Source organism: Cygnus olor, chromosome 6 (genome assembly GCF_009769625.2).
Source record: "Cygnus olor isolate bCygOlo1 chromosome 6, bCygOlo1.pri.v2, whole genome shotgun sequence".
Taxonomy (NCBI): domain Eukaryota; kingdom Metazoa; phylum Chordata; class Aves; order Anseriformes; family Anatidae; genus Cygnus; species Cygnus olor.
Window position 1 is genome coordinate 9,413,351 of NC_049174.1, and position 18,339 is coordinate 9,431,689.

At 45.0% G+C, this 18,339-nt stretch overlaps 1 long non-coding RNA gene across 3 annotated transcripts in view; it reads right to left on the bottom strand.

Moving 5' to 3' along the window:
* The window catches only part of LOC121071976, a 31,108-nt gene extending 13,414 nt beyond the window's left edge, over window positions 1–17,694 (bottom strand). For 2 of the 3 annotated variants that reach the window (XR_005820908.1, XR_005820906.1), the window contains exons 1-7: window positions 17,338–17,694; window positions 16,960–17,144; window positions 16,632–16,742; window positions 13,470–13,766; window positions 12,419–12,651; window positions 10,904–11,018; window positions 2,485–2,636 (exon numbers count right to left, since the gene is read on the bottom strand). This is a non-coding gene — a long non-coding RNA (uncharacterized LOC121071976). Of the gene's footprint in view, window positions 1–2,484; window positions 2,637–9,023; window positions 9,128–10,903; window positions 11,019–12,418; window positions 12,652–13,469; window positions 13,767–16,631; window positions 16,743–16,959; window positions 17,145–17,337 lie in introns of all 3 variants that reach the window. The other variant, XR_005820907.1, reaches the window with a different exon arrangement.
* Window positions 17,695–18,339: the final 645 nt, after the last annotated feature.

Sequence of the window (18,339 nt, forward strand, 5' to 3'; positions counted from 1 at the left end):
AAAAAATCGCTGCATCACCCAAAGTGATCTGGCAGGGGATGTGGCTTCCAGACCACAGGGAACATGAAACATCTGAAGATTTGTCTATGGGTTCACACACTGACAGGCAGAAAGCCCTAATGAGCTCTGGAAAGCTTGTGCTCAGTCCCAGTCCCATAAGGAGGAAAGATTAAAGGACTGCAACCTCAGGGATCGGGGCTGTTCCGAGGTAGGACATACACCCCAGGCCCAGAGCATGCTCAAGACAGCCACTTTGATTTCTCCTTGAATGCATTAACGTGCAGAGCGGAAATATCTGGAGCTCAGCTGGGACAACACAGCACAGCTGGGGACCCTAGAGGAATCGGAGGCTTTCTGGACTTCTTCGAACACTTCCTTCTTTTTCTCCCCCCTTTTTATTTTTTTTTCCTAAAAAGTGTTTCGCTTCCCAGGGAGAGATATTAAGTTCATGATGTAATAACTGCGGTGAGGGCTGTACTTTGACTACAGAGGGATGTGCAGTCACAGAAATATGAAATGCTATGGGAAAAATAGCTTTGTTAAAATTAGCCTCCTCTCACTCAGCACTGTAGAGAACTGATCTTTAAATCCAAACTCTGCCTTCAGACACACACAACGTTAACCAAAATTTGCAAGCATCCTTCTCATATGCCCAGACAATTTTTGCCTGCCTTAAAACCATAAGTTTTACACTCTTTAGTCTATTCTTGTGTTACATTAAAACACAAACCAGCTGCTCGGTGGCTGGGCAAGCTCCTACCTCCACACAGAGGGACCAGGGGCACTTCAGCCTGTCTCAATTGTAAGGAGGCCCACAAGAAATAAAAATATTTGCACTTTTGGGACTTCTCACAGATATAATTGAGAGCTTTTGCAGATTACCTGAAAACTTCAAAGCCTGGAGTTTCACAGACCTGTGGAGCTTCTCCCTGTGCTTCCATCAGAGCAGCACTAGGGGTGCCCACTGCCCACCAGTAGTTGCTCATTCCCTGTGCATCCACCCCAGCAGTGGCAATTTCCTTTCAATCCTTAACTATTAAAATCAGGAGCCTAAAAGGAGCAAGCTCCCAATGTTCTTTATCTCTCTGTGCATTGTGTTAGGCTGAGCTGAGGCTATGGTTCAACGTGTCGCATGAGCATCCAGAAATACCATCAACTGACTTGCTAAGCAACTGCACCAAACTCCACTGAAGAGAGAAATTATGATAATAAAGAACCCTGCAAGGATTCTAGAAGTTAAAATGCCCGCTGAGCTAGGTAAGCAGGACCCTGCAGCCAACAGAGGGAGAGAAGCAGCTGCACAGCATGACTCAGTCTGTCTGAAGGTAGGTGGGAGGAACATGTATTTGAGCCAGCCTCTTCCCTGGGGAGGCAAACCCCACTTTGCAATTTTTTACATTTCAGCCCAATGTTACAGCAATTTCCAAATGACTTTTGCCTTTTTTTGCAACATGTCCAGTGTCTTTGGGTGCCTTCTGGAAGAAAGGGCCTCTGTGGATGTCGACTGTGAGTCACTTGGAGGAAAGGGAGGCCCCCTTGAAGCTGTGGATGGAGCTGGTTCTCAGTGCTGCTTGTGAGACTCAAAGAGCTGTAGGCGTCCACAGCCACAGAAATCCGTGTAGGGGCTCGTGGGGAGGGTTGGGAACAGTGACCAGTTAGGTCCTGAGCCAAACCAGGTCAGGATTTTTGCTCTGTGAGTCTGATGACCACGTCCAACAGCTGAGGGAGGAATGAGACAGGAACGTCATCAGGAGGATAGCCATGGAAATTGCTAGCATAAAGCACGGAGCCAAAGGAGAGGAAAGAAGGGAGCGAGTCCCCACAGAGCGCACATCATGTGCTATCTTCCTGTCAGCAGCTATTCCCTGGATTTTCAGCAGGCTGTGGCCAGTTCAGGTTTTCCAAAATGCTCCCCTTCCATCCCTGAAGAATACCACAGGCTTCTCTTAATTCAGACTCCCTAGCCAGAAATTACAAGTTCAGGTTACGCTGAAATAGTGGGTTTGAGGTTTCAGGGCACACAAAAGCTCGCACACAATACGCATTTTACGAGGCTGATGGCCCACACGATTGACACAGCGCCTGTGCCCATGCTGAGGTATTTGAGTGAGATCCAAGGCCTTCGAACAAAGCCAAATCTTCCAGCTTTTATTTGGTGATGCATGCTTTTTCTTGATAAAGCTGTCTTGTTTTGATAACCTTGCTGGAGGACTGAAAAACCAGAAAGTGGCTTCTGCAGGGTCACTTCTGGATGTTAGGAATGGGCAGGAGCAAGAGGGAGCAGCAAGCGCTGTAGGAGCCCTCTGGGTTTGTGGCCAGAGAAGGCATCTGTGCAAAGAGATGAGCACATCTCTCCATTGCTGCTGGCAGCCCTCACTCTGACAAGAAGCTCAGGGCTATCGAACGACAAGAGGTGGATAAACAAACCATGGAGCTGGGTGTGCCACCAGAAATGAAATTTTCAGCTGCAATTAGCTTTCTTACCTCTGTAACAGCAGCAGCAAACGAGTCCCCCAACGTGGTGTATTACAGGGAAATGGGACAGGTCATTGCTGTTGGGTACAGATGGCTTCCCCTGCATGCAGCTGTCCTTATCAGCTACGGGAGATGTGAATATTGCTGGCACCAATCTGAAACTAGAACAGACACAACTGGTGAAAACCTGGCAGAAGCAGGGAACCCAGCCCAGTGGGCTGCCTGCTACCCAGTATACAGGGCAGACTTCCCAAAAGGCAGGCAACAGCTCCTTCAGATGAGAACCTCACATACAGGACTCCCATATAAAACATCTGGGGCATAAGCATTCTGTCAGACAAAGTATTTTGCCTGCTGGAGTTATCCCAGTTAAGCAAAAGGGAGGGTGGAAAGTCAGCTGAAAGCACCAGGCCATGTGCAAATGAAAGTGATACCATGAACGTCTTTCCGGGAAAAAGAACAACAACAAAAAAAATCCAGCACATTTCAAAAACAGAGGTTCCTTAGCTAAAGATAGCCCTGGCCAGCTGCTGTCCAGGGCAATCCTCTGCAAATCACCAGAACCTCCTCTGCAGCTAGGTGTGTGTGAGTCTGCAGCATCCGCCCGCGCTTTCTTTAAAAATGATTCTGGCTGGAGGAATACAAGGACTGGAATCTCAGTTGTACACCAGAAATTCAATGATAAATATCCACATTTTATTACTATTAATCATTTGATAAAAAAGGGAGGTGGAAAAGTACCGGGTCTAAAGACGCACGGGAGGGTTTCCACTATATCTTGCAGAGAAAGATGCATGGACCTCATCGTCACACAACCAGACGTCTACAAGTCTGGCGTCTATCAGAAAGTGCACATCTGACCTCTGTGGATGGAGACGGCTGCCAAGCAGGATGCACCTCCTGAAGGCACCATCTCCTCCTATGGCTCTATCAGCATGTACAAGCTCAGGCAAAGTAACACATTTCTAGATGCCTATGGCTAAGCAAGACAAACCCAACCCCGACTCCACAAAGAACGTGGAAAACAAATGTACACTGAGCTAGGAAGACATTCAGTGCGTTCCAGGCAGACTCAAGTGACTTCATTTTCGGGAACACTGGGTCTTCAGAGCTTGGAGAACGCTCACAGAAGCTTTTCTATGCCAGTTAGCATGTAGGGAGTAGGGAAGAAATGTTTCTCCAAGGACACGTCCAGCTGGGTCTTAGTCTCTGTCCCTGGAATGGCTCCTGCCCACTGAATTCATTTCAGGGCCAGCAGTGACTAGTACCGCCCTGCCCTCTGTCTCTCAATGTAAGTTATCTCTCTCCTGAGATACAGTAAGCGTGTATTGAAGATGTGAAGTCTAAAATTCAGAAGTTCAGGCACAGAATGTCTCTGGGGACCTAACTGAAATATTGAAAATAAAAGCTTTGAACAAAAGAGTGTGTTGGCTCACAATCTCATTCCCATGCTCCTCATCAACACTGTACATGGGGGCCAAACAAAGTCATTAATGAATTTGTGCAGAATTCATCAAATTTATTTTGCTTGGGAAAACACTAGAAATGTCAATAAAGCCAAAATGTTTTACTTTGGTCATTTTACAATGAAGAGTTTAACGTTTAGTAGTGAAACGATTCTTGTTGAAAACAAATCACTCCTAATGTTAAACAAGGGAACTAGCTTTCAACAGTATAGAAAAATCCCCTCGCAAACTAAATATCTAATTAAATCCAGAACACTTTGGTCCTTTTTTTTTTTTGAAAGATCAACGGACAAGATTTCAAGCACTTTTTAATCAAGAACTTTTTCCTCCAAAGTTTCTCTTTGACCAATTAAATGCCAAATTGTTTATTGATGCAGTTCAAGCCAGAACTTGGATCTCCTCCACCTGTGCACACGTTATCCTAAAATCAGCATATACTCAGGGAAATCTTTATCCACTTGACCCTCTCCCCAGGTTACGTGCCCATTGGCTGGCCCTCGCCCCTGAAAGCAGCGCTGTCCTTCTGCAAAAGCAGCTTGAAGACGTCCAACAGGCTGAGCAAACCTGAATCTTCCCACCCCTGGACCAAGGGCACAGCATCAGATATTCTTGGATTGTATTAACAGCTAGCCCTGGCATCACACCTCATTCTGGGGGAAGTTTTGCCCTCAAAATCTAATCAGTGTTAATCTTCCTAGCATGTAAATGCAAAGCTATCCTTTCTCCTTTCCAGGGTGGGGGGAAATAAAGCCATATGAAAGCCATTAGCATTGTAGTCTGGCTGAGTTCAAGCCAAAGGCATATGACGCATTGAACACTAATTGTTCGGGCATTTCAGTTATGTGGAAATTGTTTTAAGGGCAGTAAATGAGGTCAATTTAGCATTGTTCTACTACTGCAAGAATTGCCTGACAAAAGCTTGATGTAGCTTAAGTTGACGACATGATTGCAGACAACCGTTCAGAAGCTATAACAGAGCTGTGAGACTCATTAAGCTGAGCTTGCACATATCTATAGGGAAATATGGCTTCATCATGAGCCTACAGAGAAGATCAAATACCTTGGACTCCATTCAGAAGTGATGCATGAACCTCAGAAACAACAAAAAAAGGCTAGGACTTATGTATTGACTGATATATTCACCTCTGCTATGAATCCACAGGTGCTGCATGAGATACCTACGTACTCCCCATCAGGCGAAAATGGACAGACTTGAGGAAGAAGCAAGTTTTTGCCAGCTTGGGTTCTTTTAAATTCACTGAGTTTTCCTGCTGCCTAAACGAGGGAGTATGTATTACTGATGCCTTGTCTGACACTAATTTAAGTCGGTGCCAGGAGTTGGACTCGATGATCCTTATGGATCCCTTCCAACTCAGGATATCCTATGATTCCATAAGTTCTCATTAGGTGATAAATGTAAACAGTGACAACTCATCTCGCATTACAAATGATTCTGTTACTGACTTGCTAAAATGCCATTACAAATCTAAAGAACACCAAAGGTTTAAGTATGCTGGTTTGGAGTTTCTTTTGATGGAAAGTAAATAACAAATAGGAGTTTTCCCTGGATAGATTTGGGAGTACTGGAAAAACATGGATGCGTGTCTTTATGCAATCCAAAAGCATGAAGTAGTTCTTTCCGGTTCAAAGAGCAACCTCCATATTTAAAACTAGCTTTTTCATCAGGACAAATTCCTCTTGGCTTTGAATAGGAGCTCCAAGCAGACAGAAAGCTCTATTTACTCGTGTCACTTGACCTCTCGCGTCTCCCGAGTTTTATTAACAGGATCCTGCTTCAATGGATTTGCTTTGAACAGCACATCAAAAGTGCTCTTAGTGTAGGAGTTAGAACTATATTTGGTTGCAGGAACTTGTAATGGGAAACTTTTTTTTTCCTAGAAAGCTCACAGAATGCTACAAAATACATAAAGAATGGAGCTGGCCTAGCCCTAACATTTGGTAGGTGAAACTTGAATGAAGCAAACCACTGGCAAGCTGCATGCTACCCTGCTGTCTTCAGACTGTTTATTCTAAGCCTGGGTAACTGCAACATGATGAAAGGCTTGGGTTTTAAACTATGTTTCCCATCTTGCAAACAAGATTAAAGGTGAACCCTTCCCTAAGATCTTTACTTTGGTATTTTCTGTAGTATTTGCTTTACATGTAACATCTAACATTGACAGAAAAAGCCAACACACCACAAAGCATAAACATCAGCCTGCAATGTTCCCAGACTCCTGGATTTCCATGGAAATCTGGAATTTAAACTGGGAAAGCCTGAGGCAGATTTCCTGAAATAAAGGAATAGCTGTTTAAAAGGCAATTAGAGCACTTCGAAATCTGCAAACCCAAACAAATCATGCTGCAGGGCAGTTTGTCTCCAATCACCATATGTATAAATCTGTCTCAAAGTATTAGCAGAGTTGTGCATCTACAGTCTCTGCCTCAAGCCAGACTCCACTGCACCAGATCTCGGCTCCAGCATAACACGAATTGCAACCCCTACCCATGTGTTGCAATCAGACTGTCCAGTCCTTGCTGTTTCACCCAGTTCCATCCAGATGGAGAAAAAAAAAGTTTGCTGGCAGTGAAGTCTGGCCATCCTTTGGATTAATGGCAATAGAGGTCATGCATGCAAAAGAGGTGCAAAGATGCACTCCTCTACCTGAGCAGGACCATCAAACCACAATAATCTGTTTAAGCATTTTATTACTCCCACGTTTGACTTGTCTGGAATAGTTCTGGCATGCCGCTCACTCTGAGCGAATCCAAAGTGATGTACGTATTCATCATCGCTCTTGGGACAGCTTTCAGAAAATACAAATCCTGGATGGGATGGAGCTGTTGAGAAAATTTCATGCAGGATCATATTGATTGATCTCCTGTAATGCAACAGCTGAAGACACCACAAGTTTCAAGAGTGAAAGGAAAACTCCTGTTTCCTCAAGGAGAAAGCCAAGCTTTAAACAACATGAGAGAGCGCTTGCTCCTAAAAGAGCTTTATAGAGCTTCCCACTACAACAGGTTGGGATCTAGAGAAAGCATCAACAAGACCAAATGGGAAACAAGTGGCACCTGCTGGGGGTCCTGGTGCTATGGTGTGGGAGTCCAGGGAGCAGCACTCACAGCTTCGTCTCCGCACAAACTTTGGAAAATAATTCCTCCCTCCATTCCTCAATCCCTGAGATGTAAAACAGGAGGATTAATAGTAACTTGTTTTGCTATTTTATGCAATTATACTAGGCAAGGGCTCTTTTCAGCTCTATCTGTATAGTGTCCAGCCTCAGGGTCAGTTAAAGCCCCTGGATGCTGTTGTAATCCAGGTACATTTAATAACTGCTACAGAGGCGGTAATGCTAAATTACTGTAGGTTCTTAATCGCCAGATTACATGAATCTGGAGAGTTTTATAAAGGTACTCCCACACTAGTGAAATGAATACATCCTTATCTCTGCAAAAAGAGCAAAACACAGGTGGGTTGGCAAGCGCAGTTTCTGTTCTCTGGAAAGCTATAACATACTTGCTTGTTCCTAGATAGAACAAGGCAAATTAAATAAAAATCATATGTGGAAATTCATCAGTGAATTGTCTAAGAAAAATATCGATACATTGACAAAGCAGATGTTGACAGCCAGTTGGAAGACAGCATGATCATGCACAGCTGCCTTGCAGGCGGTGGGTGATTTGTACTAGGAGCCCCTGGCAGCAACACTGAATGTCCTTATAAGCACCTCGTTAAGGTATCAGGGATGATGAGGTCCGTGGGACCCCACGTGCTCCACGAGGAAGCAGGACCCTGGTACTCATCTGGAGGTGAGCTCTTCCTAACCTCTGAAACATTCCTCAAAGGGACAGTGTGCATATCCCAAAACAAGAGTCATTCCACTGGCCTTGGGTCAGATCTACAGAGAGCAAACAAAATCCAAGGCAAACCCTTGAGCACTTAATGGAAAGATTCCCACTGGCTTCATTAAACTTCCATTTGGGTTGTTGGGCTGCAGCCCAAAACATCACGTTCTCCAGATAAGAGGTGGGTTTTGGCGACAAGGTAACACCTCTGTGATCCTTGGCTGCAGGCAGAGACAGTCCTATCCCCTATCTGAGAGAGGAGCTGGAAGGCACTCCAGCATGGCACACAAAGAAAGAAGTAATGCAGATGCTATGTTGTTTTTTTGCCTTTGTCATGCAAATACAGATCATCTCCCTGAGTGCCTGACAGCTTGAAACAGCTGCGCAGCTTCCTAAGGCAAAATCACTGGAAGCCACTTCACTGTAATATTTCATAAAATACTACACCCTACTCTGTTTTCTTGCATATGTATATGTATTTGTTTGCTCTACGCATTCTACACTGCAAAAGAATTTTCTATTTCCTGGCAGTCCTGGAAATCATTAAATGACCTCAGAACATGACAGACCAGATGCTCTTGCACCGCTTTATAAAAAAACAAAGCCCCAAAATTCATAACACCTGTTCTGAGTCCTATGGCCAGCTCTGCTAGTGAGAGCCCAGCGGTCCAGAGGGACCCAGCTGCTCAGCATACGTACAGCACGTCCCAAGGCATGCTGTGGGCTGATATTCAGCCTTCAGGGACCTCCCTCTCTGAACAGAGACCGCCCCGTGGTGTTTTTTTTTTCTTTGTAAATTTGCCTGGCTAAATCGTGCTGTGCAGCAATGCTGTTCAGATGTACTTGTGAAGTACAGGGCTGCCTGGTGCAACACGTGCTGTGCTTTCACACCTGACAGCAGGGACAGGTTAGAGTCAAATCCTGCCTCCTTGACCCTGGTGCAATTGCTCTGATAGGAAATGTGAGGGGGGAGAACTGGCTGATTCTGTTGTGCTTGTTCCTTTATTAAAAGGGCTGTCACAGGAGCAGTCACAGCCAGGGTCAGGCAGGCTAGGTGATGTATGCAGGCCTAAGAAATAAAAAAAAAAAACTGTCTCAAGAGCTTAAAATCCAAACAGCTAAAGGGTAAAGAACTCTCCCATTTAACTGTAGGATTGAGACAGAAAAGGGTTTAAAAGGCAGGCTTAATGTCACATAGAAAAAATCTCTGGCACGGCAATGATTTGGACTCACTGTCCTGTACGAAACCCAGTCCTTCTCACTATCTCTCCGCCTGACCCCCAGCACCAGATCTGTCCTGGTAAGGGTGCCAGCGGTGCTGGGGGAATGTTTTCCGGCTGGAGAAGAAAATAAAGGGTGGGGTGAGATGAGACTGACTGTGAGGGAATTGGGGATTATTATTACCATTGTGGGCTTTCAGACTTTTTTTTGGTCTGTCTCCATTTTCAGCTTTGCAGATAGAGGACTACAGCCATCTCTCCACTGAAAGTTTTCCCTGGCACTTTGGTTGTTGCCCTGACTCCGACCATTCTTAGAAGCAGAGCTGGGAATAGAGGGGAGCCAGCAGCTGCAAGCAGCCCAGCTATGCATCTCACTTAGCTGCTGCCTGACAGCACACACCTGAAAGCAGGAGTTCCTACAACAGCCAGAAGCTTTACAGACCAACAGATCTCTGAGCCTGCACTCTCCATTCTTTAATTCTGGAGCTCAGGAGGCAATTAAAAAAAAAAGACCCTGTGGTTTCTTAGATATTTTCTACTAAGAAGGTTTGAGGTTTCAGCATTCCCACTGGGTCTCAAGCCCAGGACTTCCGCAATTTGGCTTTTAGACCTGTCCTTATGCCCTTGGCACCAATAAATAAAGACAGATACCCCATGGTGGTTGAACCCTCAAGAGAGGCACTTAACCTCCCATCCTCTGTACAACTGATAAAGGACCAGGCCAACAAGGCTGGTATGATCCTTAGCGCAGGCTGCTAGAGCAGATGAGCTCTCCCCTGTCTTTAGTGGGGAGAGACCCATTTAAGAAGGCACCTAAAGGTGGCTAGAAGAGCCTGGCTTTTAGCACCCACATTTGAGCAATCCCTGTTTCTTTTAGGATTTCAAGCTTTAAACAACCCCTTCAGCTCTCCTTCTCATTTCTTTTCTAAGCAGTAGGTTCCATGGGGGCAACAGAGCATCTCTTTGGCCTTGTTCATGTAAGACTGGGAGTGGTGGGTGCTATCTTTGCGCAAACAGCCCAAGAAATCTCACAGCAGAGCCAATATCTGCTCCCCAGGGTACAGTCCTGACAGATAGTAATGCCTGCCAGACTTACTGGTTCTTAGGGTTGTTGTAACATTCTACGGCCTCACCACAGAGCTCTTTCACCTCAGGGATGTCACATGCATTTAATCATCTCCCAGTAGCCACCCCCAGTTCTCCCAACAGCTGCACACACACAAAAATACCCACAGCCATGAGTCAAGCAGCAATAACAGCTCAAAGATCCCAAAGTCTGATTTCCTCTGTCATTTGGGGCTCTTTCTCAAGCCTGCTGACTGCCTGGGACTCTTCCCACCGACCTAAAAGGTCAGGGATTGGGCAAATGCAACTAGTCAGGGACTGCATCCCCACTAGCTGCTGAAAAGCCTCCTATGACTGGAGTTGGTGGAGCAGCACTGTTCAAATGGCTTTGCCATTCCCTGTGAAACAGGCTGTTTCTAAGGGAAGAGGTCTCTGCTCACAGAAGTTGTTCCTTCCTTACCACGTTTCTTGGGACAAAACACGTCTAAGGCACCTGTCTGCAAGGTGAATGTCTTGGCGTTGGGAGGATGGAACCAGCTCCTCTAATAATGTCCCCTTTTAAGTTAGACTTTCTCACACTGCTTCTCCTATTTCCACCAGTCACCATTTGAATGGGGTCTGTTACCAAAATATCAGGGTGCAGACCTACACCTGCTTTGCTGTCGGGGCCAGAGCCCACCCCTCCCATTAAGTACATCTGAGCTGGCACAAAGACAGCTAATTCCAGCATGATCCCTGCCACCCAGCACGTGTGAAGCACCTGTTGCTGACATGCTCCTCACCACCACCAAATATAACCAAACGCAGTGGCTCAGCCTGTTCACTCACCCCCTACATCTCCTCTTCTCCGTGGAGCAACCTCTGCCAGCTTCCAGCAGCCCCCTGAATTCCTAGGGCCACCTGCCTCTGTAAAGCCAGCTCCTTTCTCCAAGACGAGGTTTTCCTAAAAAGAGCAGAAGAGCAAAGAGGTGAAGTTCTGCCACCAGTTAACTCCATCCCTCCTGCCTGCTGTCATGGCTGAGCTTTCTTCTGCTTCTTCCAGGCTGTAAAGAGCAGATCCTGTGATCCTGGCAGTCCCCAAAGGCTGTTCTGTATTGGGGAATCTGCCCACTGCATGCCCCAGGGTTAATTCCTGCTCTCTTCCTCCCCATCTTCTGAACCACTCTGCACAACCTAACTCTCCTCCACCACAGCATTAAACTTTTGCAGGAGTTTGGGTTGAAAAGAACCTCAGTTTTTTTCATGCTAATCCATCCTCAAACCTTTTCCCTGGTGATGCTTACCCACTCAGAAAGCAGACCGAAGGCAGATGAGCAAAAATGATAAACCAAAGAAGCTGGATGCAAATGGCAGGGCCCACAGAGCACAGAGATCTGACACGACAGGAGCCACAGGGAGGTCAGCTCTTGGTTAATATCACTCTTGGCAGTGATATTAAAGACCATCCTCAGGAGAGGTGATTTCAGCTCCTGGCTCTGACACGGGCCTCCTGCCTGACTTGGACACCTCAGTCTTTCACCCTTTCTCCAATGGCACCAACATTCTTTCTGCTCCATTTTATCTATATATATATCAATTTTTTTTTGGAGGAAGGGTAGGATTAGGCATGTGCTTTCTGGGCTTTGCTGTGATTTCCCAGATCTGTTGGGTATGATCCCAATGTTTGCCTTGCTGGCAAACTGCAAATGCCCCTTCAGCCCAAAGAGGATCCTGGCTCTGCTTAGGTTTTTTAAAGCCAATTAGTTATTACAGACGTGTCTCAGCTATTACCACATCATTAATCAACATATCACAAATACAGCAGCTTTATTTATTTAGCTATTTCAGGCCCCTCTCCAAGTGACTATTCTAATTGTTGATGACTACTTTGCCTGTATTCTTGTGATGTGCTTTCTTACTGTGTGTTTTTGGATGGAGTTTTCACCCCATGAAAAAATTTTGTTTTGTCAGGAAAAGAAATACATTTTTATTATGAAGAAGTTTATCTCAGGGAAGATTTTTTTTCTTCCTCAGATTCAGGCTAAGTTTTCTCGTTAAATAGGAGCACAGCCCAGCATATGCAGCGCTAACCTGGAGAGCAGAAGACTAAATTTTGCACTTCCCATCTAATGGGACAGAGCAGAATACTAAAGGTTTTCCAGACCCCATGAAGGTTTAGCATCAGCTAGGACGTTAGCTCTGAGTTCCATTCTCTCTGCTCCTGTCCTCATTTGGGATAAAAACAGTCCCAAATTTCAGTCTCTCATCCGTCTGCTGGTCTGGTTTCACAGAGCCAACCTGTCCCAGAGCAGCAGCAGTGTAAGGTTTGTATGGGAGGCCTGTTCCAAAGCCAGTTTTCCCCACCTGCCCGTGGTATCTCCCCTCTGTTACATCGCAGTGGGATGCCTACAGCCTTGGCCTTGGTTTCATCATCCCAGCTGTATGAAGGAACCAAGGACCTTGGTGATGAGCGTGACCTTACACCAAGCAAGTCGTGCGTGTTTCTCTTTGGGAAGAGACATTCAGTCCAACAGTTTTCAAGTACTTGCTCTGTCCACTTCAGTGTTAAATACCTCATGGTTAATTTCAACTGTGACCTAAAAAAAGAAAAGGAACTACATTAATTCTTTTAGTTTTTTTTTCCCTGCCCCTGAGCAGCAAGACAAAGAATTATGAGTTGGTGTCCCCCCCCCCTCCCCCACCTCTCTCATGTCCCAAAGTTTGCAATCAGTGTTTGCTTTATGATTTTATGCACTCATCCCATGAGGAGTGCTTGGTCTCTTACACTACGTGCATGATGCTGTCCCGGTCTGCACTGTGTGATTCCCAAGACCAGCGAAGCCAAGAATTGCATCTCAGCTGCTGATAGGCAATCAGTTCCCATCAGCTTTCCAGCCTGCATCCCCAAACAGTGATTCAGGGCTTGAAAATTGACACCAAGAGCAAATGGCTCAAGACAGACAGGAAACAGAATGTAATTTCTATTTAACAGAACCCTCCCGAGACAGGCTGGGATGAGGAGGAGAGAAGGACCTTTCTAAGACTCTACCATAGAAGAGGAGGAATCCTTGGTGTTAACAGGGCTGCCTTTCTGTCTCGTTCCCCCAGAATTCTGCATGTCCTTTTAAAAGAGACTGAAGGTAAGCAACAAAGTCGAAGGCTCTCCACTAGTTTTGCTGAACTCGTTTTTCTGTTTACATCATCATAATCCCAAGGAAACTCAGATTAGCACCTTCCCAACAATGCATACACCTATAGCAGAATCCTTGAGAGCTCATGCTGTGCTAGACAAGCAAATACCAGCTTAAGAAAAGTTAATTCTATCGACCAGAAGGGAGAAAGACCATTTATTTTTGTTCACTGGCAATATCTAATCCATTAAATGATATCAGATGGGCATGAGTCAACAGCTTACCCTTGAATAATGTGCCGCTCCGGCTGTCTATAAATAGGTTTTACTTTCCCTCTTTCATACGAAGCCAGCTTCTGCAACAGCTATGCACCACCAAGGGGGCTGTTGGGGAAAGACAGACATGCCTGGAACAAGGGGGTATTGAAGTAGCTGCATTCCCTCTCATCTCTTCCTGCCAGAAGGGCCACGAAAAATACAGTAGTCACTGAGTTGCTGTAGCTGTCAGTATGGGCTGGGTGGTGCAGGAGCAGAGAACAGCAGCCAAATTCTTCCTGTCTCCTCAGTTGCAGCTGAAGGAGGCTCCAAAGCAGATGACAAAGAAATCCTTAGTATTTCCCATAGATGTTAAACATCACTTTTTACCACACAGACGTACAGAGCTAGGAAAACATGCTACGCACAGACATGGAGCTGCAGCTCTATTCTGCCTGCTCTGACAGCTGCAGTCCTTACAGTGGTACTTCCAGGAGATGGAGAGCTTAAAAGCTGGCTTCAGTGGAGGCTTCAATCAAGCTGCAGTGTTTTGCCAAGACAGGTGATGTTGAGGACACTGAACTGTTTTAATCAGCTGCAGGAAAAAGCTATAATATTTCTTTTTGAGGGACAAACACTTTCCAGTTGGGATTCAAGGGTCAGGCCCCAGGAGCAGTGAAATGGAAATTGTCTTTCTCCAAGAGCTGAGCCCAGTCAAATGTACCTAATGGTCCTCTGGGCTAGCAAGCAGCAAAGGAGGTGAGATAGCATCATACCCAGTGGCTGTCATTCCCCAAGCCAATTATCTGTCCATTCAGGGAATATGAGAGTGAGTCTCATATACTGTCATATACAGAACACACACACAACTTGAAAACCCTGATCTCCCGATGAGAGAGAAATAAAAAATCATGAATAATAAAACACATAAGAAATATAACCTAGCCACTTCATTTTAGTGAGGTTTTTAACTGTGTAGCCTAATAACATGGATTTGGGGGTTAGGATTGTTACTGGTGATAATTTTTAGCAGAAATCTGTTTCCCTTAAGACTAATGTCACTATCACTAATTTAGGGTAGAGACTAGTCACAAGAAGCCCCGATACTTCATGGATAAGTTTCATTTAACTTAAGATGACATGTTCACATATCTGGAAGTTCATCAACTTTTGTTCAGGTTCTCTCTTTTACATGATAATCTTAGGCTGAATATTAAAGCAAGTTCATGAGTGCACTCTCCTCCCATGTTGTGGGCTGAAATGAATGGAGGAAATGGTTCATTTAAGGTCTCTTGAGATTTTCTTTGTCTTTAAAGAGAATTCAGGATGGTAAATGCTGAAATCGTGGCTGAACCTGTGGGATTTTATGAAAATCCTATTGTTTCTCTAACCCTAACCCACAGAAATCAAGATAATTCACCACTGATTTCAGGAGAAGTGGTGTTCATCATAGGGTAAGTGCTTTTGAAAAAAACATCTTACATATCACAGCTGCTAAGGATTTATAAAAGTCTTGACCCCTTCATTGTGGGTTATACACAAGAGACAAGATGCTTGCAAAGATATCCCATGAAACCTGGTGATGAAGAGACAGAGGCCACATAACCAGGTTAGAAACCGTCCATTCCTCATCATGCTTTGAGAGCACTGAAGGTCTAGCTCATAGGACAGGGCACAGTGAAGAACAGAAGCCATCAAGACATGATTTTGCAACATGGAACAAAAATTCCCAGTAAGTCAGCACAAATCAATCTTTTTGTCAAATACCGCATTCAGTGGGGCAAGGCAACAGACTCATCTGGGACTCCAAGCTTGGTGACTGAGTCATTTCTCTCTCAACCCGTTGAGTTGGACCCAAGGGTTTTCCCACTTGGTTTGACAGAAATAGATATGAATATAACTCGGATTGCAAAGCAAAATTTTTCCTATTGAAGCTCAGGCAGGGCCAGGTTACACCACAAGATATAAATTAGTGGTAACCTATATCTCTTTAAATCCCACTGAGTATATTTGGATTTGTGCTTCCATCCTGCCCAGAGACTGAGTCCAGAAGGCATTTAAGATCTTCTCCATTAGCCAAATTTCAGGAAGCATCCGACAGACCTGTGCAATGACTATTGACAGTGAAATACAGCTCTCTCAGAGGGCTGCTGGTGTGCCACTCAACCACTTCATGCATCCACAAGAGGTCTGAGCCTTCCAGGAAAGCAACAGACTCACTGCTGCCTGAACATGCTGGGAAATCCTAGAGCAAACAGCAGCTACCCTTGGAAGGGGAGGCCCCACACTGGTGGAGATCATCCGGTCCAGCAAATCAGGGATTACACAAGCAGCCGAGAAATCCCCGGGGAGGTGTGGTCGGCCCAGAATTTCTCACCATTATCAGCGCTCAGAAGAGAGCTGAGATGAATGAGCATGGTCCAGCTCATGCAGTTATTTCATTGACCACTATTCGTGTAATAATGGTGCTCTGATACAGTGGGGGTAGCACATGTGGTCCCATGTGGGCCAGATTATCCCACCCTGCTATAGCACAGTGTCTCTTGCAGTTTAGTGCTACCTTCTTCTTGTCCTCCACATTTAGCTACTTCTCACTACAACCTTGACACTAGGCACTGCATGTCCTTCAGTTATAAACTCAGAGACTAAGGCCACAGGGCACCATCACATTATCTCACCAAAACCTATTTTTAATCCGATTATCCTCTACCTTGACTGCCTTTTGATATTATTCTGAAGTCCACAAGGGGTGAAGAACCTACCAGCTGGTGAAAAGATCTATTCATAGTCCAAAGAGTCAAAAGTAACAGGAAGGTCAGCGCAAATGCTTTACTCCAGGGCTGTCTTCAACCTAACATATTATAAATGCACAATTGCTCTGGAAAGTGGTAACATCTGATTCTGAGATCCACAGATAATCAGAGAGCTAGATAAAGGCAAGGCAACTTGTCTTTTGGGTACCTAAGGAAAGGAGAAAGCCTCAAGTGGGATGCATGCCGGCATAAGAAGGAAGACAGAGCTTTTGGGGCACTGCTCACTGAATAGGAAACTTGTTTGTTTCTCTTGAGATCATAGCAACAGGACATTGCGTGCATGTTTTGTAAGTAAATTATGATCTCCCCCTCAAAGGAATACCTCTCTCCAAATAATATAATCAATTTTCCTCTTAATGGAAAAAAAAACTGTGTGAACCTGCCAGGCCAGAGACACTATTCTCATCCAGCACATCTTCTGTTTTTCCAAAAGCACTTCCCAGCTTTAATCCCAAGGCAGTGAGTCCCCTCATGCAGACAGATGAGCAGCCTATTCAAGAGATACATAAATCACAGATAAGGAGGGAACCTAGCCAATCCTTGAAAACAGTACAGTAAACAATGTTTGCTTTCAGCTGCTTCCTCCAGGCCATCCACATGGCTGCTGCTGGATGCTGATCCACCAGTCCCTGACCTGTTTTCAGCTCAGACACAAGCCATTATCCCACAGCAGTTTCCAGAAGGCTCTTTGCTCTGGTCCCCATTACCTGTTACAGTCCAGCAACCCCCCAAGCCGAGGGGTGGGGTTTGAAGGGGAATTTCAAGAGACTAGGAACTCTCCTCCAGTCATCAGCTGGCTTCAGTTTCAGGCACGGATCCTTGGAAGACATCCCAGGTTGCTTCCTATCTCATAGTAAAGGATGTATTTCTCCTCTTTGAAGATCTCTTGTCCCTGCAGAGCATAACAGAAGACAGTTACAGCAGAGTTCATCTGGTGTGCAAGAAACAGAAACGCTCCAAAGCTGTGAGCTACTTGGGTAACACAGAAAACGTGGCCTAAATGTAGATGCAAAGATGAGTTGGCACAAACTGACGCCATTTCATTGCTGTTTATCTTTCTACTGCTCACTGAGGATCTCACTCACCATGCTCAATACAGTGAAGGGCTTGTATGTACAGGGAACATGAGATGTTTTGCCAGCCATCCTGAAGCAGGCTGATAGCAGAGAGCTTCCCAACATAAAGAACAAAGTCACTATCCAACCAGGGTCACACTCCAATGTTTGTTTGCATTCCCTCTTTTCCAGCTTCTTTTGGCCTTGGAAACAGGAAGAAATAAATGTTATAGCTATCGCATTCTTTTTACACTGCATCATTTTAAGTAGTTCACTTCAAGGACTTCCTTGGAAATATAGAGGGGTAATTCCCATCATGGACTAAACAGCTGTGACCTTGCTACGTGAAAAAGCAGAATTAAGTTACACTATAATCAGAAACTTAATCAACTTTTTCTGCTCAGCTCATAAACTCTCCTAGGGATATCTGTGATACCTTAGGAAACTTCTAAGGCAGGGACACAGTGGTGAAGCAGCATGTATGAAAGTACGTGGAGATAAACAGCCAACAATGCTACTTTTTCTTCATGGACAGCTTCTCTTAAAACAGTGCTCTCCTACAAATGCAACACAGAAAGCGCAATTATCAGTGATAGAAATCATACTGAAAGTTGTTGAATGCCAGGTGAATATAAGGGGAAAACATCACATACAGCAATGCTGAGCTCTGCCTTACAGCACCCACGCATGGCTGCTGCTGGAGACGTGATGCTGGGCAAGATGGACCCTCAGACTGAGCTACTCCAGCTATTCTCATCAGAGCAGGTATCAACACACCTGCCAGTAACAGCATTACCACATATCAGACATTAAGAACACAAAAATATTGAAAAATTTATAGAAGACTGAAAAGATAAATGATAACAAGGGCGTGTTATCTGTACATGACATCTTGCATTATTCCGTAAACTGCAGGTTTAGCAGCAATAGAGATACCCAGCAATAAAACCAGGGTAAAGCTCTCCATCCTGCAACAATACATAATAGGTGGTGCCTCAGGTTTTGTTACCATTAGTTGAGTTTCCTATTTAG